This window comes from Lissotriton helveticus, chromosome 10, assembly GCF_964261635.1.
Source record: "Lissotriton helveticus chromosome 10, aLisHel1.1, whole genome shotgun sequence".
NCBI lineage: Eukaryota > Metazoa > Chordata > Amphibia > Caudata > Salamandridae > Lissotriton > Lissotriton helveticus.
The window spans coordinates 1187762769-1187790044 of record NC_136071.1 but is presented as its reverse complement, the minus strand read 5'-3'; the positions used below and the strand labels follow the sequence as shown (position 1 = coordinate 1187790044).

Here is a 27276-nt window from a genome sequence, read left to right as displayed (position 1 = left end):
GCAAGAAGAATTGCAGTGTGGCTGTCTCTTCTCTGTCCAATCCCCTTTCCCCTGTGGGGTTTCATTGGCTAAGCGCTACCAATTGTGTATTAAAGTGAGATCGTGTTGGGGTATTGGGAACTTGCGGCATTCTGCTCCAGTGCCTTTTGGAGAAGGGCTCGGACTTTGACAACCCTGTACCAACTTTCTCGATGCGGGCAGCACAAAATGGATGCTGCCAGCCACAGACACATTTCTGCCCTTCTGCTTCTGAGCCACGCTCGAGTAGAGGAAGGCATGACAATAGGAATTCTGTCACAGGGAGATGTAACCACCTCCCAGAGAGGGTTTAGTGTATTGGGGCTGGGTAGGTGCACTCTGAGAGTGCCAGAAAGTCTGCACTGTGGGCAATTTGGTGTCCCTGTGCATAGTCCAGTTTAAACCAGTTCTTGGAGCCAGTGACTCCTGCTCTGGTGGAAAACTGGGCAAAGGACATGGGTGTAGCCACCCCTATGTCCTGCCTCTCCAATAGGAGGGACCCCTGAATCTGTCCTACCCTCTCGCATGGGTATGAGAGGGCTTACCTGACTTAGGCTCTTTGGATTTTACCTAGACAAGATTCTGCTACAGAAAATACCAAGTACTTCAACTGTGTGCACGACGCTGGATGACTGAAGAATCTCCCTTGGAATAAAGGAGTTACTCCCCTGCACTAGCAGGCACCTAAGTGCATCTGACCGGCTTGCTGCTCCCAAGATCCTGAGGACTCTGAAGATTTCAGCAACACAGGAGGTGGGTTTCCGAAGGTCCCTGAGGTCGATCTACCCTCTCAGCAATTCTGAGGCCAATATCCCTTGTGAGACTGCGTGACCCGTACCCCTGTGCACTGTGTACATTTGTAGTGGCACCTGCTTGTTGGCGATCCCCAAGCTTGTACTTTGGACTCCGTATAGTCCTGATGACGAGCAGTATTTGCACCAAAGAACTCCGGCCTCCTCACACAGAGTGCTCTATGGGCTGGTACTTTACAAACTTGCTTGAGGTTTCCTCGCCACTCCTGGTCTGTTGGCCTGTGGGTCCTGGTGAGGGTCACCTTGTTTGTTTTTTGGGCCTCCCCGGTTGCTCCAGATGTGCCCTGACTCTCCATTGCTTGGAGAGTCCCCTGGACGTTGCTGGTCTACACTGTAACCTGTTTGTCCTTCCTGCGTGGGTTGCACTTGCCAAGGCTTGTTGGTGCTTGAGCCGGACGCTGACCACTCAGCACTCGATATCCTTCTTGGGACAGCTTACCTCTGGCTTATGCTCATCCTAGATGTCTCCGGGTCCTCGTGGCTGAAGAGTCAAGCGTCCCCTCATCGCACATGAAGAGCCCGACATCGGTACCCTGGTATCCATGGGTGGGTTGGCCTTAGAACCTCTTATGTTCCAAAGGGTTTGCTGAAAGTCCTCCTATAAGTGTCCTTAAACAGTAATTTGTAAACACAACTTTCTCATAGAGTGGTACGGAGTCTGCGCTGGTGTTCACACACTGCACCCATCCTCCCTTGGCTTCCTGTGTCACTACCTTGGGTGGTTCCTTGGGGTCCCAGCTGTTCTACGTGCTCTAGGCACTGTGTCTCTTCAAGTCGTGATTGTTATGCCATTTTTTTAGTATATGGTTCGGTCTACCCCTGGAGCCCACTGTGTATTATGCTATTTACAACTGTTCTATTGATATCGCTTTGTGTTTTATCCTTGTGTACGATTAAGCCTGAAGGCTGATTATCCACAGCTACCACTAGGATAGCTTTCTAAAGGTTATCTTTGACCTCATACATCATAAGGGTTGTTTGGAATGGTGCACGGTGCCCAATTTAATTAGTGGACAGCATATACAAGGCCAACTTCTCACAGTTGTGTGCTATGAAAACTGACATCAACAGCCTGTCCATCACACTCGCTGTATCCTAGCAACATTATCAGATGTTATTTTTTATGAAATGTTCTACGGACGTCCAAGATGGCGGAGTGAGGACGCAGACGAGCGGCTGCCCGGGAGCTCCTCATCCCCTCTAAAGTGAATCCGGGGATAAATGCATTGATGCTGGTGTTTCCCCCGTAACCCCCGTAACACCCCGAGCTACAAGAATAAGGAGACACTCAAACTTTTGAATTAAAGTATAACGGCGCTTACCGACGCTCACCGATGCTCTGGCTTTTGGACATTTCACGGACCGCTAGGCAATCGATTGGGCAAGCGATCCGCAGCCTGCTCACTAACTCGGAGCTTGGCTGGTTTGGTCTTCGGCCCGCAGTCCGTGCAAGGTGGACACGCAAACTGTCTCCCAAGAACCCGCCTCGCACTACCCAAAACACAAAGCCTACTGCTACTGCTACTGCTGCCTCCCTTTCTTCGACGGGCGCAACGACTACGGCAGTGGTGACAGCTTCAGCAGCCCTCCCCTCCTCGTCAGGTGCAACGGATACAGAGGCGCTGCTTCCTGACACAGCGACCTTTACAGCTTCAGCCTCGGAGTCCTCGGGGGTAGCGGATGGTGGCAGGAACAGTCCCTCTGCAGCAGCAGCACCTGGAGCCAAAGGCGTGTATAAAGACACTGGAGCTGCAGCAACCATCGGTAAGCCACTATTACGTCCCCCAACGCTGACTATCTCTAGTACTTCATCTAAGAAAACTTCTAAAAATACTGCTAAACCAAAAGTAAAACCGGGTGGCTTAACTGGAACTCTGGCTGGAGGCAAGGGAGGTGAGGGAGGTGATGTAACTGACTGTCTAACTCTCCCAGCAAGTTCAGCTACTGTATCCACAGTAGGCATAGCTGAAGCCAAAAACCCAAGCTGATAACAAAGTTTCAACTCCAATTCAAACACAGTCTCATATAAATTCAGATTTAAACTCTAACCTATCGCTATTTATAGAACCAGCTACTGAAGCAGCAATTATAGTAGAAGAGAGTTCAATGAATGATGGCGACTTAAGTGCAGTTACCAGCGGGGACTCAAACGAGCTGATAATCGTCAGTATATCGAGGCACACAACAGAAAAGCCAATGGCAAACGAAGAAGTAAGCAACACTGCTCCAATTGAGGACACAGTAACTAACGGCACTAACGGCACTGGGCTATCAAATAAAGAGGCCTGTCATGCTTCTGAGGAGGAGTTGGAAGAGGTTAATGGAGACCTGGACTCTCAGGATGAATATGAAGCAGAGACGGAAGAAGAGACGGTTGATCCGTCTGAAACTTCAACGAGATCCCTAGCGATTAGAAAGCGCAAACCGAAAAACAAGCCCAAGACTAAAAGAGGGGGCAAAGCTAACACCACTCTAAATCGATTGATTATAAATAATACCTCGGCCACCAAGAAAATCTCTATTGATAAAAGCCCTCTTAGGAAATGGATAGAGGCAAAGGGGCTCGTAAAGAGTATGGCACTAAGGCTATCTGGGACAAGCCCTACGGATCCTGACCCTATCTCCGGCCTCCTAAACTGTTCCGCTTCCCCGGAGAACAATGCTTCATGCAAACCCCTTAATGCAACATCAAACGCAGTACCTGAACAAGACATGACACCTCTGTCTCTGCTACAGCTCAAATCAGTAACTCTACCAATATGTGATTCGCCGGGGTCTTCTAACTTAAAGATGCTAGCCATAGATGGAACGACCGACAAAAGTACTCCACCTCGAGATCCAGAAGAAGAAGATAAACAAGAGCCGAACTCCTCCCAATTGGACACTATACTTCAAATATTAACCAATCAACGTAAAGAAGCACAAGAACACTACATGCAACTACAGGAGGATAATAACAAACTGCAGACCTCCTTATTAGAACTGACCTCTAACTTAAGTGGGGTATTGCAAGACATCGAAGAACTGCAGCACCGAGTAGTAGGTGTAGAGGAAGTAACGTCTCGTATGAATATAGCAGTAAGCCAGCACGACACCCAGATAATGACTCTCCAACTGAAAGTTGAAGATTTGGAAAATCGACAGAGAAGATCTAACCTGCGACTTTTTGGGGTACCGGAAGGATCAGAAGGCTCAGATCCTAGAGCCTTTCTTGTCGGTCTACTTCAGAAAGCTTTTCCAGACTTAGCAGACTGGGACTGGGACTCTCAAATCCAGCGGGCACACCACTTACCCTTAATTCAAAAGAACAAGGAGAGTAAATTTCCACGTCCCTTTCTTATTTATTTTGATAATTTTCTATTGAGACAGGCTGTTTGGCAGAAAGCACGACCTAATGCCCCTATAACTATAGGGAATTTGACATTGTTTGCTCGATCAGATCTCAGTAAAGCCACTATGGACAGACGCTGGGAACTACGCAAACTGATTGACCCAATTAAATCTATGGGGGGGCAAGTTTTTCTTCAGGAGCCTGCACGCTTAAAAGTCATCAAAGGCGGACATACATATTTCTTTAATGATACTAGAGAAGCTGAGCAATTCCTATCTTACTCAAGTAAAAGCTAGACTTTAATTATTATATATACTGTAAGTCTTGTGACTTTGTTGATACCATAGCTATTGAAATAAGTCTCAGCTGGTGATGGGCTTTTTTTTTTTTCTGGTCCTTAGGAAAAGATATTCTTAAGCAACATTATAGAAAGAGGGGGGAAGGGGAGGGAAAGGGAAAAAAACGCACTTCAGAGGTGGGGATGGTGGGGGTCTCTCAGGCAGTCTGCTGCAGATGCTGCCCCTTCAACGGCAGCAGAAGCTGAAGGGTGGTCCCTTCCCATTGTGGGTGGGTGACAGGGAGGTGGGGGCAGGGGGCTCTCTGTTCTCCGCAGGGTGGGGGAATGGGGGGGTAAAAAACTAGAAAAAGATGTTTACAATTTGAGGGGGAGACATGCTACTGAAGACAAAAGTAAATGTATATTTTTGTATACTTTTGAGTGGCTCAAGAAAAATACCCACTTGGTGTTCCATTATGCTGGTTCTTTTTTTTCTCTTTAAATGTATAAAATAAAATGTCTTGCCTGGAACGTCGCGGGGCTTAACAGCAAAAACAAAAGACGTCTTGTGTCGGAAGAGTTGAGACTGTATGATCCTCACCTTATACTGCTATCTGCAACGCACGTAGCCGGCTTGGCTAAAAAATAATTTTGTCAACTAGGCTATGATATTGTTTGCTGCTCCACCTTTGGAGCTTCAATTAGAGGGGTGGCAATTCTTAAAGATAAACGGTTCAAAGCTGAAATCTTACAAACTGTTCATGATAAAGACGGTAGATGGGTCATCACCCAACTGAACATTGAAAATCATAAATATATTGTCTGCGTGGTGTACGGCTCAAATCAAGATGAACCCAGGGTTTTTGATGATTTAAACATAAAACTTTTAGATTGGGATGGGGAGCTCATAATAATGGGGGACTTTAACTGCATCATGGACTACCAATTAGATACTACCAGGCCTAGGAGCTTCCAGCAGATGCGCAAAACTAGAGCCTCAATTTTAGACTAATGCCATACACATAACATTAAAGATGCTTGGCGATATCTATATCCACACACCACTGGCTACACATATTATTCCGCACCTCACAAACTTTGTTCTCGGCTGGACATGGCTCTAGATAATATTAAATTATTGAACATTAGCGTAATGGAGGTATATCCTCGAATTTCTTCAGATCACTGTCAGGATCCTAGGGAGCGGTGGGACGCCGTTGTTCGCGAACGCCGAAACGGACGTTCTACGGGGCAGAGACAGAAAGACTACAAAGACCGGCATGCCTAGCGCGCTTCGCGCGCAGCCGGAAATGCGTATTTAATGCACGATGACAATGAGCCGCTGTCGATAATTTTGAATGCAGACCGGCTGTCCGTTGAGTCCCTCCGCACCTTGGATCCCGGGACGACGGAGCCGAGAAAAGCCAAGGAATCCAGTTTCGGCCCCGCATTACAGACCTTCAGGATTCAGCGGCGGGTAGCGAGCGGCGGCTCGTTTCCACATCCAGAGCAAGAGTCAGGGTAGAGCATTAGGCTTAACGCTCCCTTGACGAACAGTCACAGAAACGCCCACCAAGAGAGGTGGAAGCAGCGCCTTCGTGGAGAGGAACTTGGGGGTGTATTCTGACTCCTCGGTGGAGCGCCCGGCCGGGTGTTCCCGAGTAGATAGTCAGACCTTGTCGCCACTTGGCGTTTGCGCCCCATCAGTCGTCTTCGAACGGCATTTTCGGCCGTTACGCTGCACAGTGTCCTCTGTTGGCTGGACACCCGGACCGGTGCCCATGCAGAGGACGGTTGGAACCGAGCCCTCAACTACTCTTGGGCTATGACTGATGGGTAACGTATGACTTGTTTTTCTTATGCGAGACTCTATATCGCCTGTATGATTGTTTTCCCTACAACTACCTTTACTTGTGACTATTAAACAAGTATATAACATTGCATGGTCTGTCGTGGGGGTTTTCTTGTCGCTAGAGTCGATCCCGAGAAAACTGGGGTATTACATAATTATCAACCTTACTCACACAATCTTCTCCCGGTCGAGGCAAGAAAACCATGGCCACCCTGGATGATGTGGTGGCAGCGTTGGCAGCAGTCCAAGTAGAGCTGACGGCTTCTAGACAGGAAACGGCGGACCTCAAAGCTAGGTTCGAAGCGACGCAACGGAATCCTTTTGATGCCGGCAGCCAAGTCACACCTCCAACCCCGGCAGTGGTGGTAGAAATGCCTGTGTCTGTTCCTCTGGCCACACCGGAACGCTACAGCGGAGACCTCGAATCAGTACAAGTGTTCATGACCCAGGTGGCATTGCACCTATCCTGCAAACCCAACGCGTTTCCCACGAGCCAGGCCAGAGTGGCCTTTCTCATCTCATACCTCGCTGGAAATGCAGCTCAATGGGCGGTGCCCCTGGTGAGCAGAGACGACCCCATCTTATGTGATTGGGGGGCATTTCGTGAGGAGTTCCTGAAGGTGTTCGACAGACGGGCGGACACATATACCGCGGACCGTGAACTTCTGGAACTACGTCAAGGCAACCAAGACCTGGTGCAGTATTTGAACTCCTTTCGCCGGTTGGTAGCGGAAACCAAATGGCCAGTTTCCAAACAGATAGCGGTGTTCCACCAGGGACTGAGTGAAGATCTCAAAGATGTGGTGGCGCAGATCGACCCCCAGCCAAAAACATGTGAAGGTCTTATCGCCTTGGTCCTACGCTTGGATCATAGGTTGGGGGAAAGACGAGGAGACCACAAACGGAAAGGGAAGACCATGCCGATTCCAGGAACGCCAGGAGCCATGGAGGGCGTCGGCTCTACTAAGGCCGAACCCATGGATATCGGAGCCGTTAGGGCAAGCCTTACGTCCACAGAAAAAGAAACTCCTGGGATTGGGGTTCATCCGACCCTCCAAGTCACCAGCCGCGTCTCCCCTTTTCTTTATCCCGAAGGCCAATGGTGAGTTGCGGGCCTGTGTGGACTTCCGGGAGTTGAACGCAATCACAGTAAAGAATCGATATCCGTTGCCGCTCATTAACGTCTTGCTGGAACAGGTGAAACAGGCCCAGGTATACACAAAATTGGACCTCAAAGGGGCCTACCCTCTGGTGCGAATGCGCGACGGCGACGAATGGAAGACGGCATTCAAGACCAGATTCGGCCTCTTCGAGTACCTCGTTATGCCGTTTGGGCTATGCAACGCCCCTGCGGCCTTTCAGTACTTCTTGAATGAAGTATTCAGGGACATCATGGATGAGTATGTGGTGGTGTACATCGATGATATCCTCATCTATTCCAACACTGAGGAAGAACATGTGCACCACGTGGCCACAGTACTCCAGAGACTCCGAGACCACTTGCTGTTCTGAAAACTCAGCAAGTGTGACTTCCACGTCACGTCCGTGGAATTTCTGGGAGTTATGCTGAGTCCGGAGGGACAGGAAATGGCAGAGCGCAAAGTCAAAGCCGTAGAAGAGTGGCCAACGCCCCAAGGGGTGAAAGACGTACAGTGCTTCATAGGGTTTGCCAACTTCTATCGCCGCTTCATCGATGGTTTCTCAGGGTTGGTGGCCCCAATCACACAACTACTGCATAAAGCACAGCCCTTCAGATGGAACGCGGACGCTCAGGAAGCCTTTGTGGCGCTCAAGAAGGCCTTCGTTTCTGCCCCTATTCTGGCTCATCCGAACCCTGACTTGCCCTTCGTAGTGGAGGCTGATGCCTCCGAGGTCGCCATTGGAGCCATCCTGTCGCAACGGCACCAGCCCTCTGGCATTCTCCATCCCGTGGCGTTCATGTCCAGAAAACTGAACCCCGCGGAAAGAAACTACCACATTGCGGAAAAGGAGCTTCTGGCCATAAGAGACGCTTTTGCGGAGTAGAGGCACTGGCTGATGGGGGCCAGGCATGATGTAAACGTGTACACAGACCACCGCAATCTGCAATTCATGACGGCGGCGAAACACCTGTCGCCTCGGCAGATGCGGTGGAGGCTGTTCTTTTCTGGTTTTCAGTTCCATATCACCTACAGACCAGGCTCGGAAAACAGGAAGGCGGACGCGCTATCCCGTCAGTCGTCTGCTCTGGACCCTCCTCCTACGCCGGTGAACTCGATCATACCACCGGGCGCGGTGATTGGGGCGGTGCAGCCGGACCAGTTCCTCAAGGGCATACAAATGGGGATCCGAACTTTCGCCTGGAAACAGTGGCTCTCATGTCATAAGGAATGGAGAGTGATTGGCGGTATGCCGGTGCACGGTAGCCGTTTGTTGGTGCCCAATCCCCGCTTACAGAAACGGGCCTTTGATTGGTGCCACACGTCGCCCTGTGCGGGTCATCTGGGGTATGAAAAAACCGTATCCTGTCTTGGAAGACACTTCTGGTGGCCGTCGCTGCGTGCGGACGTCCGCAGATGGGGGAAGGAGTGCTCAGTCTGCGCCACAGCGAAATCGGACCATCGCAAACCAAAGGGCTTGCTGCAACCACTTCCGTCACCCAGTAAACCCTGGGAGTGTATATCCGTGGATTTCATCGTGGGGTTGCCGAAGGATCAGGGCTCTACAGCCGTTATGGTGGTGGTGGACTATCTCACGAAGATGGGGCACTTCGTGGCCTGCAGGGAGGTTCCCACGGCGGGCCAGCTGGCCTTGCTCCTCCTGAAGAACGTGGTGAGGTTGCACGGGTTGCCCTCCACTATCGTGTCTGACAGGGGCTCACAGTTCACGGCCCATTTCTGGAGGAAGTGGTGTTCGGCACTACACGTCACATCAGCTCTGTCAACGAGCTACCACCCGCAGACGGATGGGCAGACGGAACGCCTTAATCAGTCCCTCAAACAGTACCTGCGTTGTTTCGTAGACCAGGGGAAAGAGGAGTGGGTGGATCTCCTGTGGCTAGTGGAGGTCGCTTACAACAACGCCACCCACAGCTCGACCAAGTCATCTCCATTTTACAACAACTACGGCCATCAACCCAGGTTTCTGCCTTTCGTTCACCCTGTGAAGGACCGTCGGGTGCCGGAAGCCGCTAAGAGGGTAGCGCACATCAAGGAGAATCGGGTTCGATCTCGTGCCTGCCTAGAGGCGGCCAAGTCTGCGTACAAAGCCACGGCCGACAGGAAGCGACGGCTCAGTCCGCTATATAAGACAGGGGATTACGTTTGGGTTTCCTCCTGTAATCTGAGGTTCCGGAAGCGCAGCGTCTTTCATCCTAAGTTCATCAGCCCGTACCGCATCACTAAGCGCATAGGCCCTGTGAACGTGCGCTTGGGATTGCCGGGCCACCTGAGGATCCACCCAGTGTTCCGCGTTTCTCTCCTAAAGCCGGCTGCTCGGAGCAGTCGGGTGCCTTTGAGACCGGTTTCGATGGAAGCCGACGCAGAGTACGAAGTGGCGGGGATACTGGACTCCAAATGGAGGGGCAACAAACTCTGGTATCTGGTGGACTGGAAGGGATACGGCCCGGAGGAGCAGTCGTGGGAGCCCGAGGCGGGCATCCACGCCCCGAGGCTGGTTGCTCCTTTCCACAAGACTCACCCTGCCTCCGCGGGTCCTGTTCAGGGGAGGAGCGGTTAAGGGGAGGATGTACTGTCAGGATCCTAGGGAGCGGTGGGACGCCGTTGTTCGCAAACGCCGAAACGGACGTTCTACGGGGCAGAGACAGAAAGACTACAAAGACCAGCATGCCAAGCGCGCTTCGCGCGCAGCCGGAAATGCGTATTTAATGCGCGATGACAATGAGCCGCTGTCGATAATTTTGAATGCAGACCGGCTGTCCGTTGAGTCCCTCCGCACCTTGGATCCCAGGACGACGGAGTCGAGAAAAGCCAAGGAATCCAGTTTCGCCCCGCATTACAGACCTTCAGGATTCAGCGGCGGGTAGCGAGCGGCGGCTCGTTTCCACATCCAGAGCAGGAGTCAGGGTAGAGCGTTAGGCTTAACGCTCCCTTGACGAACAGTCACAGAAACGCCCACCAAGAGAGGTGGAAGCAGCGCCTCCGTGGAGAGGAACTTGGGGGTGTATTCTGACTCCTCGGTGGAGCGCTCGGCCGGGTGTTCCCGAGTAGATAGTCAGACCTTGTCGCCACTTGGCATTTGCGTCCCATCAGTCGTCTTCGAACGGCATTTTCGGCCATTACGCTGCACAGTGTCCTCTGTTGGCTGGACACCGGGACCGGTGCCCATGCAGAGGACGGTTTTAACTGAGCCCTCAACTACTCTTGGGCTACGACTGATGGGTAACGTATGACTTGTTTTCTTATGCGATACTCTATATCGCCTGTATGATTGTTTTCCCTACAACTACCTTTACTTGTGACTATTAAACAAGTATATAACATTGCATGGTCTGTCGTGGGGGTTTTCTTGTTGCTAGAGTCGATCCTGAGAAAACTGGGGTATTACAATCACAACCCTATAATGCTGACTTTTGATACTCCACAAACTCGTACATGTTATAGACCATTTTCTTTTCCCAGATACTTAATATCAGACTCTGTTTACATCTCACAATTAAAAAATCATCTTATTGAATTTATAGAAATTAATTGGAATTCTGCCACATGTAATACAGTCTGGGACACCTGTAAGGCAAGCATTCTAGGATTCACGCAGGGATACGTGCTCAGACAAAATTCTGAGCGTCGTAAACTTAGTGAATCCTTGATTTCCAGCATTGTTGCTCAAGAGGCACAGCTAGCCACAGCACTTCGGTTAAACTCACCTATGGTATTAGGGATAGGCCTTAAACTAAGTCAGTTAAAATCTGAAACTAAAACAAAGTTTATTCAAAAAAATATCGCCAATATACACAAATTTAAGATCGCGCAATATGAGGGTGGGGACAAAATTGGCAAAATCCTGGCATACAAAGTGGCTGAAGACAGAGCTAGTACCATAATCACAAACATCCGAGGTTCTGATAATAAGACATACGATCAACCACATGATATACTGGAACAATTTGTGGATTTTGATAGGATTTTATACACCCCCGAATCTATCCCAAACGAAATTACCATACAGAATTACTTAGATGAGACCTTAACAACCTTACTCAATTCTTCTGAAATAGATTCGCTGTCTGAAAATATTACAGGGCAAGACATACGCCAAGCTATTGCCACTTTACCGATAGGAAAAACCGCAGGGGAAGATACCATCCCTCTAGAAATATACAAAATTTGTCTAGAGGAACTATTACCCTTATTACTGCAGGTCATACAATCCATTGCAGTGACTGGGAGGGCCCCCAAGTCATGGAATAGAGCTAAAATAATCTTTTTCCGTAAAAAGGGCAAACCAAAGGAAGAGAGGGGGTCATACAGACCTATCTCTCTGATTAACACCGACGCAAAAATATTTGCAAATATTTTAGCTACTAGGCTAGCTCCTCATATGCCCAAAATAGTTAATCTGCAGCAATACTGAGATGTCACGGGGAGAGATACTACCACCCATGTCAACATGGCCATAACAGCGTTTGACGTGGCTGAGACTGATTCCACCCCACTTGGCATGATTCTGCTGGATGCCTAAAAGGCCTTTGACCGAGTGGGGTGGGATTATCTCTGGCACGTTATGACTAAAATGGGGTTCAGTGGACACTTTTTAAAGTGGACAAAGGCATTATATGATAATCCCTTAGCCCATGTTAGCTACGGGGGACAGACCTCCACAGACTTTAAGATTTCTCGGGGCACTCGCCAAGGCTGCCCCCTATCACCTTTATTATTTGCCCTTTCACTTGAACCATTTTTATATTCCCTTCAAGCACAACTTAGAATTGCCCCCTTCAAATCTAACGAACAAACACTGAAAATTACCGCATATGCCGACGATATTGCCATTTATTCCTCTGATATTATTAAGGCACTACAAGGGATTAACATCGAGGCCTGTAAATTTGGCAAAGTATCCGGCTATAAGCTAAACACAAACAAAACTCAAATCATAGCCAATCACACACCAGCGGTAAAAATCCCAGAGAATTGTAAAACTGCCACTTACCTAGGAGTCAGAATTACATCTAATATACGAGAAATAAACAACCTTAACTACAACGAACTAATCAAATCTACTACCATATTGCTAAAAAAGTGGCATAGATTGCCTTTGAACCTAACTGGCAGAATTAACCTTATCAAAATGAAGGTTCTACCTACATTTTTATACCTCTTTCACTCTATTCCATTAGCAGTAAACAACTCTTTTTTTAAGCAATTAGACGGAATATTTAGCAGCTTTATCTGGGGATACAAAAAAGCCAGAAGATCGTTGAAACTCTTAAAAAACAGCCTAGACAAGGGAGGCCTAAACTTCCCCGATCTTAAATTGTACTTTTGGTCTTCCTTTTTTAAGCGCCTCCGGTCTCTACTACACACTGAGGACACTTTCTTTTTCCATTCTTTTATGTTAAAATCTGACGCAAAAATGTTCCTACTCCGAGCGAACGACCCTAACTACTACAAGAGGGTGAAATTCAAGACCGCCAAAGATATTTTTAGGATATGGGTTAATATTCTATCCTACTGCAATACATCCTTTTTATCATCCGAAACTACAGCTATGGGGCAACCCGGGTCTCCCGGTGATTTTCAACGATGGCATGGCCCTTAGATGGTCTGCTCATGGAATTAAGGTTTTGGGAGATTTGTACGGCGCACATGGGTTTCTAGACTATAATACACCTCATACTCTTTATAATTTGACGGAAACAATGAGATTTAAATATCTACAAATACATGACTTTCTAATAAGGAAGAACCAAATGTACAACATCTTAGATTGCGATATCTGGCACTGTTTATATTCTACCAAAAACAAATCTTTGATAAGTGAGGCCTACAAACACCTTTGTACCATCAAAACCGACGATTGTCAAAAATTAGCTGAAAAATGGAGTAGCAAAACCGGTTTCAATATAACTCCCAAACAAATATCATGCTCCTTATCTAATATTAATAATTTTGTACGATCGTCCAGTTTAAGGTTACAGCAGTTTCGAACAACATGCATGCTATACTATACACCGGAATAGATCTCTAAGTGGTCCCTTAATAACATTCAAGGCGATCGTACCAAATGTCCTAAATGCCTCGCTTATGCAGCGGACTTAGGACACATGCTGTTCTCCTGCCCAACTTTAAAAGATTTCTGGGGGGAAATACTCAAAGTTTTGGAAGTCAAGAAAATCTTCTTACCTTCTCTCACAATACCAATAGTCCTACTCGACATCCATCCTGTTTCCCTTCCTCAATCTACCTTGATAACTATCCTTATTTCCTGCACCAAACTCACACTGGCTAGAGCCTGGATATGTCCTAAACCCCCTAGCATCTGGGAATGGTGGTCACTAATCAACAAAATTCACTCTATGGAGTTAGGGCTCGCAAAACTAAGAGGAGTTCGCTCATTAAAAAAATTCGAGAAAATCTGGGGTAATTTTCTTTCTGATGACTCTTTGGTTATTTAACTTTTTCCTTTTGGTGGATATCTATTTTTTGTTTTTTTCTTTTTTTTATCCTCATTTGCGTGCATAGCTCCAATCTATCCAATCAGGAATATGCCACAAAGATAGGAAGAACCGGCTGTGCTTCAATACCGTCTCAGCGTGAGCTGGGAGGGAACTCTTAATTGGGGGGAGTATAGACCAAATCCCATCAGTACATTCACACAGACCTGGAATTCCCATATAGGGCTATTCGTTGGAAGATAGTGCCCGTGACACCGTAGCCCCATTTGTTCCTTATTAAAAACAATGGCTGGAAATGCTCGCATTAATCATAGGACTCCTGGGGAAAGAAAAAAAAAAACCCAGGCTCAATATGACCGTGCCAACTGTAACCAAAAAGCCCTTCGACTAGTGTTTCCACCTCTAGCTAGATCTAATTTAGAGATCTGAAGCACCGAGGTTCGCCATTCTTGAACTGTAGGAGGCTGGGCATCCTTCCAATGTCTACAGATTTCTCTCCGGGCTGCCAAGATGGAGTAAAAAATGAGGTTTGAAGCTGCGTTCCGTACTTTGTTCTTCAGGCCAAAAATGACAAGAGCAAGATCTATAGAAAGATGAGAACCCAAGGCCAGGGATAGATCGTTTCCTATTGACTCCCAGTATGGTGTTATTTCTGGGCATTCATAAAACATATGAATATCAGATGCATTGACCATCTGACATCTTGGGCACGAGACCGGGCCTGTCGATGAAAATTTTGACAGTCTCAAAGGAGAGTAATAGGCCCTGTGAATAGTGAAGATGTGATTACGACGTAGCCACGCTGGCTTCACCAGGTCCCACAGTGCTTCGCATGAAGCTAACCAAAGCTCCTCCAAGTCAACATCCGGCAATGCGTCGGCCCATAGTGTTACTGGGAGGCAGAAGTTACCATCTATTTCCTCCATTATCTTCTTGTACCACAAAGAAACTTCTTTTTTTGCAGGGGGGCTGTCTAGCAGACGCGTTACTAAATCGCTGATGGCTCCAATAGGTAATCTGCTATTTCGGGATGTCTGTGTATTATATGCTTGGGACCAGCTTGAGATTTGTATAAATTTAAATCTGGACAAATTTGGCCCCACCTTATTTATTAAGTAGTCCCAAGGCAGTAGTATACCGTCCATGAACAAATCACCCCAGGTGTTGATGCCTGCTACTCTTAATGGTTGGGTTAAAGTGTCTTCTGCCCAAGCTGGGGGAGATGGTAAATCCCATATTGGAGTTCTCTCTGAATAATAACCTAGTTTAATTGCCTGCCTCATTCTGTACCATGTAGTAGCTATCCCCTTTAAGATCTTTAGTTTTATTTTTTTTTTAAATTTTGGGTCTCCAAATTTAAACAAGAAGCTGCTCTGTCCGATACCCTCTGAGTTTAATAACATAGAGAAAAACCGACGATTGTCAAAAATTAGCTGAAAAATGGAGTAGCAAAACCGGTTTCAATATAACTCCCAAACAAATATCATGCTCCTTATCTAATATTAATAATTTTGTACGATCGTCCAGTTTAAGGTTACAGCAGTTTCGAACAACATGCATGCTATACTATACACCGGAATAGATCTCTAAGTGGTCCCTTAATAACATTCAAGGCGATCGTACCAAATGTCCTAAATGCCTCGCTTATGCAGCAGACTTAGGACACATGCTGTTCTCCTGCCCAACTTTAAAAGATTTCTGGGGGGAAATACTCAAAGTTTTGGAAGTCAAGAAAATCTTCTTACCTTCTCTCACAATACCAATAGTCCTACTCGACATCCATCCTGTTTCCCTTCCTCAATCTACCTTGATAACTATCCTTATTTCCTGCACCAAACTCACACTGGCTAGAGCCTGGATATGTCCTAAACCCCCTAGCATCTGGGAATGGTGGTCACTAATCAACAAAATTCACTCTATGGAGTTAGGGCTCGCAAAACTAAGAGGAGTTCGCTCATTAAAAAAATTCGAGAAAATCTGGGGTAATTTTCTTTCTGATGACTCTTTGGTTATTTAACTTTTTCCTTTTGGTGGATATCTATTTTGTTGCTGCAGATAATTATGTTTTTACTGTTTTTGCTCTCAATATGAATAATTGAATTATGTTGCAAATATGGTCCAAGTGGAAAACGAAATATATCTCTGTTAGGGAACAAGCTACATTTATTTAGTAAATAACTGTTTTATTTTTTTATTTTTATTTTTTATTATTTTATTATATGTACACAGTCATGTCCTCCTAACTAATTTGTCAATAAAAACATCTTTAAAAAAAAAGAAATGGTCTAAATTTGTAGCGAGAGAAAGAAAAGTGAATAGACTCCTGAATGTTGAAAGAATAAGCAGCAATTTGTCGGAAGACAGGGCCTGACATTTAACCTCTGCCTTTGAATGCTTAGTAAATGTGGCAAGATGGAAGCAACATTTAAAGGCATCTTTATTGATATTTCACCTTCGGAACTCCAGTATGCTTATTTTGGGGGTGAAGCAACACCTCACCCCCACACCCTTACTTCCAGCGTCTATAAAATAGAAATATAGACATGTGGTTGTTTGGTGACAAGCGAACCTTCATAACGAGGATGTGTGGGGGTTAGGGCTAGGAGGAAGAAGGATCACCCGGATTGACAACTGGGAGTCTGAGGACTTTGTTGTATTCCTAAAATGAGAATATGTCAGGTGCTGTTTGTTCTCTGGTGCTAACACACTAAAACAGAGCAGGTCACCTTCTTTGCATGGATACGATAAGCTGTAAATATAACTGGTGCTGCCTTTTCCCATATGGAAGACTGTGCATTTTTACATTGTGCAAACTTGACCCGAAGGTATTGGAGCGCTTTACAGGAGCACCTGGTACAGATCACAAGGACACGTTCATTTTTTTCTAGACATGGGGGGATGTAATAAGTGATATGTCCAGAATCACAAGTGGTTGTGCCGACGCAGAGACTCAAACTTCGTTCCCTAGCTCAAAAGTCGGCCATTCTAGTCACATCACCTCCTTTGTAGCAAGGCGAGAAAAGAAAGTGATTTGCAAATGTATGTTTCTCCTTCCTGAGAAGCCAGTGGTAGGAGAAGATGTGACATAACAACCAGAGCTGCTGAGTATGCTCATACTGGGAATTGTTACTGTCCATGGCAACTGGCCTTAAACCTGGTCCCAGGATAATTCTTTCAGGTCCTGGGAGGAACTGGCTTGGCAGTTTGGGCTAGGGTTCCCATGAGGAGCAGGGTTAAGACTGATTACCATATGGCTGGGTCCAAATTGGGATGGCATGGTAAGCAAATGAATCATGGAATAAACCTAGATCTTTGTGATTAGGTTGAATGTTTGCATTATTCAGCATTCTGTCCATCATTTGCTCCTTTTGCTTTTGTCGCCCTATGTGGGAAGGGTATGCCCAGACATGGGTCCCGTGCTCACTGCGCCACTGGATTCAAACTAGCCGGGCTGATGAGGGGTGATGCCTCAAAGCCAGTTCTAGGATGCTTGGTTCCAGTCCAGGGAGGACCTGGCTAGGCAGTTTGGTCTGGACAGTTCCTACGAGGAGCAGGGTCAAGACTGATTGGAATATGGCTAGGTCCAACCTGGGGCAGTGTGGTGAGAAAAAGAACAACGGATTAAACCAAGCTCTTTGTGACTGGGGGGAAAAATGTTTGCATTGTTCAGCATTCCATTAATCATTTTCTCCTTTTGCTTTTGTTACCCTAAGTGGGAAGGGTATGCTGAGACCTGAGTCCGGTGCTCACTGCACCACTGGATTCAAGCTAGCCTGGCTGAAGAGGGGTGATGCCCCGAAACCAGTCCTAGGATGCTTGTTTACAGTCCAGGAAGGATATGACTTGGCAGCTCGAGATGGACTTTTACCATGAAGAACAGGGTCAAGACGGATTTGCATATGTCTGGGTCCTCACTGGGGTGGCGTGATGAGCAAAAAAACGATGGATTAAAACCAGATCTTCATGACTGGGGGTAAATGTTTGCATTGGTCAGCATTCAGTCTATCATTTGTTCCTTTTGCGTAACCCAGTCCACACCCCCATATAAAAATCAATCAGGTCTTCTTTTACTAGTATGAACGCCTCTTTGATAAGGATAATCCGCAAACAGCAGACATGGGGACCTGGTTTCATTTGGATGCCACCCTCCTAACCTTGCCACCTTCTTTTTATGCTGCACCTCTTGGTGAAGCTATCACCCGAGTTTGAAGTCTTGTTGCTAATTAAAAGAGTTGCTTTTGGGAAAACCTGCCTCGTATGGCCTCCCCATTGAGTTTTATGCCACATAAGTGGACCTTTTAGCCCAAGGGTTAGTGGTTATGTAAAATGAGGATTATGTGAGCCAATAACTCCCCTTACCCTCACTCCCACCTCAGGAAGCACAAATGGCCTCTCTCTACATAACCAGGATAGGTCCAGGGAGGTGGTCTTATTGTTTTGGCCTCCATCAAGGGAAACATCCTTTACCATGCAGTCTGCCTTTACAATGTAGTCACTAAGCCAAATGCAACATAACCACACATTCCTTTACCACACAGTCTTAACAACAACCTGCCTTTACAACTCAGTCACTACTATGACTGCGAAGTTACCACACATTCCTTTACCACACAGTCTTGAAAATGACCAGACTTTACAACGCAGTCACAACCTTGATTGTGACATTTACCATGCAAGTCATTACGCCAACTTACTTTAGGGAATGCAGTTTTGGACTGGTGATGGATATTAAGTTCAACACCTTGCCTACCGAAAAACCCACTGTAGTTGGAAAAGTAATTTATACTATTTCAAAGTCCAGCACCCCCCTAAGGTATGTCGTTGTAATGACTTGTGTGGAAAAGAAATGTGTGGTTATGACACAGTTGGGGTTGTGACTGCTTTGTAAAGGCATGTTTAGTTCTGTCATACATCCCTATATCAATGCTGAATGTGATTATAAAATGCTAATTCAAGCTTGGATTCCAGGATGCTCTTGTATGTGCCTCAGTTCATCCATTAAAAAACAATCTGGATTAATTCCTGGTAGAAACAATGTGATGAAAATACAGAGGGCTATAGACATACTGCACTGCTCTGTGAATGCTCACTCCAATGCCTTAATTCTCTCAATTGACATCAAACAATTGTTTGATTTGCTTAACTTGCACTATCGATACTCTGTGATGTTTATGTATTGGAGATTTGTATAGCGCGCAAATACTCTAGGGTGTCTCGGTGCTTATAGACTACGAATCAAGATAGGGGGGGCGCTTGAGCACAAGTTATTGATTCAAAAGCCAGGTTTTTAATTGTTTCCTGAAAACAATTAGTGTCGGGCTGGTTTTGATGGGGAGAGGAAGAGAGTTCCAGAGCCTGGCAGTGGCGACTAGGAAGCGCCTATCTCCCCAGGAGGATTTTTTGGTGCGTGGTACCAGTAGGAGGTGGGCTAAAGAGGAGCGGAGGGGTCTATTGGGAGTGTAACTGGAGAAAGCTTTTTTTAAGAAAAGGGGTCCTGAATTGTTGATGGCTTTGTAAGCGATGCAAAGTGCTTTGAACTTGGTCCGGCTTCTGATCGGAAGCCAGTGAAGTTGGTGTATGGCAGATGTGATGGATTTGAATTTGGGGATGCCGAGTAGAATTCTGGCTGCCGCGTTTTGGACTGACTGAAGTTTGTTGAGGACCTTTTCTTGGGCATTAAGCAGGAGGCCGTTACAGTAATCAGTTTTAAAAAAGACAAGAGTGGTGATGAGAGTTTTACCAGCTGATACTTGGAGGTAAGGAAGTAATTTCTTAATTTTCCTTAAGATGTGAAAAGAGGAGGAGACAACGACATTTACATGATGGTGGAACAGGAGTTTATCATTGAATAAAACCCCAAGGTGTCTGACCTTGGTGACGGGTTCTGGCATAGGACCTATTTCGTTGGGCCACCAGGTGGGGGACCACCCGGGTGTGATGTTCCCAAAAGTCATTACCTCGGTTTTACTTGAATTTAACTTTAAGCAGTTGCTCGTCATTCAAGATCTGATGGCTAGCATACCCTCCTGGAATCTGGCCGCAACCGCTATTCCGTCCTTGTGAACTGCCAGCACCAGTTGGGTGTCGTCAGCGTAGGAGGTTAAACTCAACCCGTGCGATTTGATGATCCTCGCTAAGTGTGAAACATATATGTTGAATAGGACGAGGATCCTTGGGGCACCCCGCATGGGAGAGTAAAGACAGGTGAGTAGAAGGCACCTAGCTTCACTGTTTGAGTACGGTTGGAGAGAAATGAGGCAAGGAGGTCCTTGGCTGAGTGGTTGATCCCTAGGGTAGAGACACAGTCGATCAGAGTGGAATGATCCACCGTGTCAAAGGCAGCGGATAAATCCAAAAGTATGAGGACCGCCGCCCCGCCTTGGTCTAGAATCATCCTAATCTCATCGGTGGCCTTTATCAGGGCCGTTTCTGTTCCATGACCCTGTCTGAATCCGAATTGGGTATTGTCCAAGAGGTGGTTTTGATTGATAAATTCCGACAGCTGTTTATTCATTAGATTTTTGAAAATCTTAGCGGGGAACGGAAGGCAGGCGATGGATCTGTAGTTGACTGAAGCTGTAGGGTCGAGGGACGTTTTTTTCAGCCGGGGTTTGATAACTGTTTTTTCCACACAGAGGGGTAGGAGCCTGTGAGGAACATGGAGTTACATATATTGGTGAGAGAAGGGGTTATGAGATCCGGGATGAGTTTAAGGATGGAAGGCGGGCAAGGGTCTAGGGGGGATCTTGATCTGATAGAGGCGATTAATTGGCTGATCTGTTCAGGAGAAACCTGCTGAAAGTTGGAGAATGTAGTGATTGTGGGGGTGGTGGGGGGTCCTGGTTGGTGAGATCAGAGTGAATGTGCGAAGTGAATGCCGAATATATGGTTGTGACCTTGTTTGCAAAACAATCAGCTAGAGAGTTTTAGAGATCTTGTGAAGCATCCGAGGAGGGGCAGGTGGGGAGATTCAAAAGAGTGTTGACTACCTGGAATAGCTTTTTTGAGGAATTTTGAGCCAATTCAATTTGGGATAAGTAGAAGGAACTCTTTTGTATTATGATAGAATGCTTGTATATGGCCAGGGCATCCTTATAAGTTTCTTTGTCCTGGGGGTTATATTGTCTGCGCCAGTGTCTCTCTAAATTTATACAGTGTTGTCTCAGTAGTCTAAGGTCTTCCGTAAACCAAGGGGAGGATGGAGTGGTTCGATTAGGGAAGATTTGTTTGGGCGGTGCTAGAGAGTTAAAGGCGTCATGTAGCCAGTCCAGGTAGTTATTGGATGCTGTGCTGGGGTTGGGGGTGAGCTCATCAAGGGAGTTGGAGAGAATAGCCAAGTAAGGGAATAGCCATGCTTTTCCAGGCTCGGGTAAGCTTGGGCGTGCGGGACTTGGATTGCGGGGGGTTAGGGTTACAGGACTTGATGGTGAAGAGTACTGCGGCGTGATGAAGCAGTGCCCCTGGAGGAGGGATTCCTTAAATGGAGACAATTGCTTTTATGGTAACCCTACTGCCTGACTGCATACTGGGGTCCTTGAATCGCATGTAAATGTGGTGCAGATGGTACAAGACAAAGTGGTCCCTTATCTCTGCTCTTGTTCATATACTAGTGGAACTTCTGGCAGCTATGTTACAATAGGGAATTGTGTAAGAGGGGATATTAATGACCTCATCAAACATACATTACACCTTCCTTTGCATGGACAATATGTGGATATACATTAAAGACGTGACGATCTGCTGTTTACATGCCATGAAGGTTCTGGATAGATTTGGTCTGCTGTCTGGAATTTCAGTGAATTGGGGCAAATCTAGCTCTTTCCCTGTGCATGCCCAGACCCCATTGTGGAGCCTCTGCACATATAATGGTCTGTGTGAGCCCACCATCCTCAGATACTTGGGGTTCCAATTGAATCAATCCGATGAGGACATCTTGGATGGAAAATTCTGTCTGGCGATAAGAGCATTTCACAGCAGTGTGCAGTTCTGGGGATCACTCCCCTTATCTGTCAATTGTAGCATAGCAGTTACTAAATTGATGACGGAGGCATTAATTTGTTTCTGTTCTTCATAGCAAATGGCGCCATTAGTACTGGGTGACTGTCCACTCAACTCTGGAGTACTCGGATCTTTGTGACGATTGATGTCACACACAAGGCCGCTCGACGGGAAATAGCCTTAACAACGCATGTGCTAAAATGAATGCCTTTACAAAGTGGATGTCACAACGACTGAGTTGCTAAAACGTGAACCATTACATCGCAAGACGTGCTGCAGGGGGTGCGCTAGTGTTGGATTTACAATCCCACACCTTCCCTGCTGTTACACAAACTTGAGTAGGAATAGCAAATAATGCTATTCCCAAGTCCAGCGCGCCCATTACAGCAAGTTGTTGTAATGACTTGCGATGTAATGGTTTGCTTGGTAACACTATTGCAACATCATACGTTCCGCTCGACTCGCCACAGCGGCGTGAAGTACAGGTCACAGGTGTGCTTTGACTCCGTCTGGCTCTGGCTCACCGAGAGGGGGAGAGGGAGGGACAGGCTGGCTGAGCAGCCCAGCAATGGCAGAAATAGCCAATCGCATGGCTTGACAATAACCCATTAAAGTGATGGGTCATGCTACATGGGCAGAGCATCCTACCCCGCGATGTCATTAGCACAACTCTGCACCAGATTCCTAGACTAGGTCCAGCAACTGCATTACTCACCCAATACAGACGCTGCTCCCTTGCTGTTACACAGCATGACCGCAGTGGAAGGATTGGCTTGAGTGGGCAAACTTACTGCTCATTAGGAGACTGTGGGTCTGTGGCTTTAAGCAACCCCCATTTACTAATGTGCAGTAGAGAGAGGCCTCTATTGCGCATGTCAGGCTGGCCAGAAATAGGCAGCTGTCCAATCCGACATGCACACTTTGTGGCCTTCTTTCCATGCACTGCTACGCATGTGTGACTGTCTATCAAATTGAAGCCCTGCTCTCATTCCCTTCAGAGCACCAATCATGTCCCCAGCTGAAAGGCTGAATTGTGGCTGTGCTAATTGGAATACTGATGATTGCAGTTTTCTTTTAAAGTGTGTACTTACTATCAATACTCTGTACAGTATATTCACATAATAGGGGGCTCAAAATATCAGTATATCAATGGGTCAACGCCCCAGTGCCCTAAGACATCAACTGCCCCTAGTGGTTATATCAGGTACAGATGCGAGGTTCAGTCAGGTTTGGATGAGGAAGAGGATGTCCAGTGGGTTGTTGTGTAGCAGGTCAGAGATCTCTGTAGAGTGTTTGGTGAGTGAGCGGGTGTTGAGGAGAAGGCATGTGAGTTTGGAGTGTTGTGTGGGTAGATGGGTTGTTGGGTACAGTTGGTGTGGTGACTGTTGGGTGTGAATAAGTGCATGAAAACATGCAGGAAGTGCAGGAGAGTGCTCCCTTGGTGTTGTATGGTGTGGTGAAACAGCAGCGTGGTGAGCCGCGGCCAAGGTTGATGGTCCTGAGGGTCACAGCAGGAAGGGGTGGGAGAAGGTCCAGTGTTCCTAGTACAGTCCAGGTGCAGACGGGCACGGATTGGCTCACATGTGACGTGCCTCCGGCGCACTGGTGGTGAGCCTGCTACACATCTATGCTGTGTCTGACATCAAGCAGGTCCTGGGTGGTGGGAGAAGTGATACCACTTCCTGTGCAGATGGATGATGGGAAATCTAGTGATGCCAGTTCCTGTGCTGATGGATGATGGGAAACCTAGCATTACTTAACATGTTGTGCTTTGCTTTCAAGTGGGGAAGCATGAAGAGTAGATGCGATGAGCTCCCCTTGGCCCTGGGATCTCCTTATTCACCTTTCCTCTCATATCCAGAGTGTTGGCCAAAATCAGGGAGGCACAGGCGACTGTTATGCTGGTGGTTCCTGCATGGACTCATCATCGCTGGTTTCACTATTCAATCAGTTATCAGCCTATCCTCCTTTGATTTTTCCTCTGAGTCCTTCTCTTAAGTTTACAGATTTTCCAGAGAAATTCCTGCTTCACCTCTCTCTGGGGTCTGGGGTTTGAGAGGCAGAGATTAGAGGCCTGTGCTATTTCCCCTGCCAGACCTCTCTATTCAAAAATCCAGGAAGAGCAGTATGCTCAGGATTTAGGAGAGACACTGGAAATATTACTCAAGCTGGTGTTCTAATAAAAATATTCAGCAAGGGATTTGTTAGGGGGAAGATATCAGAATTTCTAAGGGACGTTTTTTGCTGGGTCTGCAGCTTCCACTATTCACAGCCAGTGGGCAGCCATAAAAGCAATCAGAGGTCCCAGTTTATTTCCTTAGCCTAACTACTCAAAAGTCTTTTCCTCAGAAGATCAATGGTTCACTCCCTGTCCCTTGTTGGGCACTCCCCATTGGTTCCGAAGATGCTACCAGCAACTCAATTTGAGGCTTTATCTACCATTCAATTAAGGATTTTGACCAGTTTGATTCATGAGAAGCCCGACTACTCAAAAGTCTTTTCCTAAGAAGGTCAGTGGTTCACTCCCCTGACTCTTCTTGGACACTCCCACCTGGTTGTGAACATGCTACCAGTGACTCCATTTGAGTCTTTATCTACCATTCAACTAAGGTTTTTGGCCTAAAAGGTGTATTTTTCTTGTAGCAATGACCCCTGGTAGAAAGCTGGACTAGATCGGGGCTCTTTTATGCCATTGGCCCTTTATTCATTTCTTTTCTGACAAGGTAGTTTTATCTTAAAACCAGACCCTAAGTTCTTTCCTAAGATTTCAACCTTTACATTTTCCCAAGATATTGTATTGCCCACCTTTTCCCCCCACTCCTTTTTCCAATCAGGAAATTTGGTTGCACTCCTTAGACCTCCATAGGGCCTTGTCCATATATCTAGAGAGAACTGTCACTTTTAGGCAAGCTGATGTTCTTTTTGTGACTTTGGGCCATGTCAACAAAGGCCATCATCCCACGACTGGGCCCTTAAGTTGTTGGGTTTTAACTTTTATTTCTTTGGCCTACCATAAAGCAGGGGTGTCTCTGCCTCAGGAAATTAATAGTTATTCCACTAAAGGCATTGTACTGATGCTGCATGGGCAATTCCCCTCACTTTCTTTTTACACTGTCGATTAAGAATAAGCCTGTTTGTCCCTTTTTCTTTGGAACAGCGGTTCTATCTGCAGTATATTAAAATATGTGTTAATAATGTTCACTTGCCTCTACACTTCTCTGTTGTGTTTTAGTCTTTATTCGAAATGTTTTGGTTTCAAGGAGGACTTGGGTATACGATCTATGTGTAAGGACTAAGATGAGGAAGATGCAGTAGGTAGATAATGACTTAGGGCCAAATATACATAGGCTTTATTGTGTGATTTCCTAATAGCAAACTTTTGAGATTCACTGACATACACCTATGTACTGATGTGTCTTTGATAGCAATAAATTGGGACCCCCTCTATTGAATTCTTTTGGCCAGGGAAAAGAGAGGACAATATAAACAAAACCAAGAGAAGTTCCCCTATGACCTTATGCTTTCATATCTGACATAGTTCAAAATAGATTTCACAGTAAAAGAGTCCTTCTAGTCACCACAGATAGCATGGATTTATATCATTTTCATTATTTTCTTTTTTTTATACAAACAGACTTATTTCTTTTTTCTTTTTTGTTGGATTCTTTCACCATATCATAAGTTATTTTTCAAATGTTATAAACATTTAAAAATACAATACATTATTCACATATCAAAAACTAGACAAGTCCTTTGAAAAAACCCTGCTAACCACACATACAACAACAAACACTCTCTATTCATACATACTCCATAGCATCCTCCACTCAACAGCCAATACATCCATTCATTTCTGTGTTTGAGGTAGTCCAGATGATATAGGTGACTTAATATGCCAGGTCAACGTGTTTCGGTGGGTTAGTACCACCTTCCTCAGGACCAACAGAATTTTTCCTCTAATTCTTGTGGGTACAGGGTATCTGTAATAGTAAATGCAAATTCATGTATCTGTGACTAATTACTAAACAAACAGGACAATAAATTTACTAGACAATATGTTTATTTGAAATTATTTTCGATTGCCTAAAATGCACAATATGCACCCGCCTATCACTCAGCCGAGGAAGTCGCAGCGTGCATTAAATTTATACTCAGAGCCGATTTCTATCAAGTTTTGACTAGGAGATTTTAAAGGATCATTTATCAAGAATACAAACCAAGGATCGTTACATTAAAAGAGGTTTGTTTCTTCACAGTATAATGGAAATCATTAACGGAGTATCCAAATTTAAGCAGCGAAAGAGCCTTGTAAAGGGATTTCTCAGTGAATATGCAAATTTTGAGTGTTACACAGACATTTTTATATACCTTTTTTGTCTGGAAACTGATAATGAGTAAAGATACGGGCATGGCTTGAAAAAATCAGTCAGATAAATGAGTTGTTTGTCACCTGCATCCTAGAAAACATGTGTTTTATCATGTCAGTTAACTACATATGGCATAATAGGTTTTCCTGGTCAGTCGAAAATAGTAGGGATATTACCTTGTTTGTGACAGCCGATGCATAAAGTTTCGGATTCAAACACTATTATTGAGTTTTCCTTGCATAAGGGCAAGTCCTTATTACCTAGAATCAAGTATAGTTGTATATTTAATCAAATATGTCTTTAATGCAAAGCTATTTGCGCAATATTATGACAATTTCCTGTTCATACTAACCTTATCTAAAGACCATTAGATATCTTGGCAAGATAGCAGGGGCGTTGTGGCTTTCTCAGGTAGTATCCTTGGTTATAACTGCAGTACTGCAATGTTTAAATATAACAGTCATACTCGTGCAGAATCCCATTTCAGATAAGCTTATTTTAGTTAGAAACCACTATACAAACCTTTTTAGATAATAAAACGTTCTTTCAGGTTTACTTTTCCTATCTTGTTCCTCTGGTTGTTTGGCTAAAAGATAAGATAAATTGATTAACTATTAGGATAGTACATTATAGGGTAAATTAGAATACCATGCTAGATTCGGTATCCCGAAGCTTCTAATTTAAACGGCCTTGTTGCATGCAACCCCATTACCGGTATAAAAAGTCCACGATACGTTGCAGATAGCCCATTTCCTATGTAGCCTCGTAAATCATGTAATACATCTACACTCGATCTGCTCTCCAAAGTCTCTAAATCAAAGTGCCCTATTCAATATTAGACGTGCGTGGCTGAATTCCAACCCATCGAATCCTGGGAGAGTACTTACTCTAAAATCCTCTTAGATTTCTTGAACGAGTCGTCATGCTCAAAACCGCCCCGCACCACCATCAGACATATCGTCCCAATGTTGCTTCTTTTAAAGGCAGCTAATTGTTACGAGTGCTG

General features: G+C 45.8%; 1 long non-coding RNA gene across 3 annotated transcripts in view; it reads right to left on the bottom strand.

The window, feature by feature from the left end:
* Positions 1-27276, bottom strand: part of LOC144785674 (uncharacterized) — a 157506-nt gene extending 130230 nt beyond the window's left edge. For 2 of the 3 annotated variants that reach the window (XR_013602017.1, XR_013602016.1), the window contains exons 1-4: positions 27158-27276; positions 26793-26856; positions 26623-26708; positions 26447-26530 (exon numbers count right to left, since the gene is read on the bottom strand). This is a non-coding gene — a long non-coding RNA (uncharacterized LOC144785674). Of the gene's footprint in view, positions 1-25476; positions 25884-26446; positions 26531-26622; positions 26709-26792; positions 26857-27157 lie in introns of those variants that run through there. The other variant, XR_013602018.1, reaches the window with a different exon arrangement.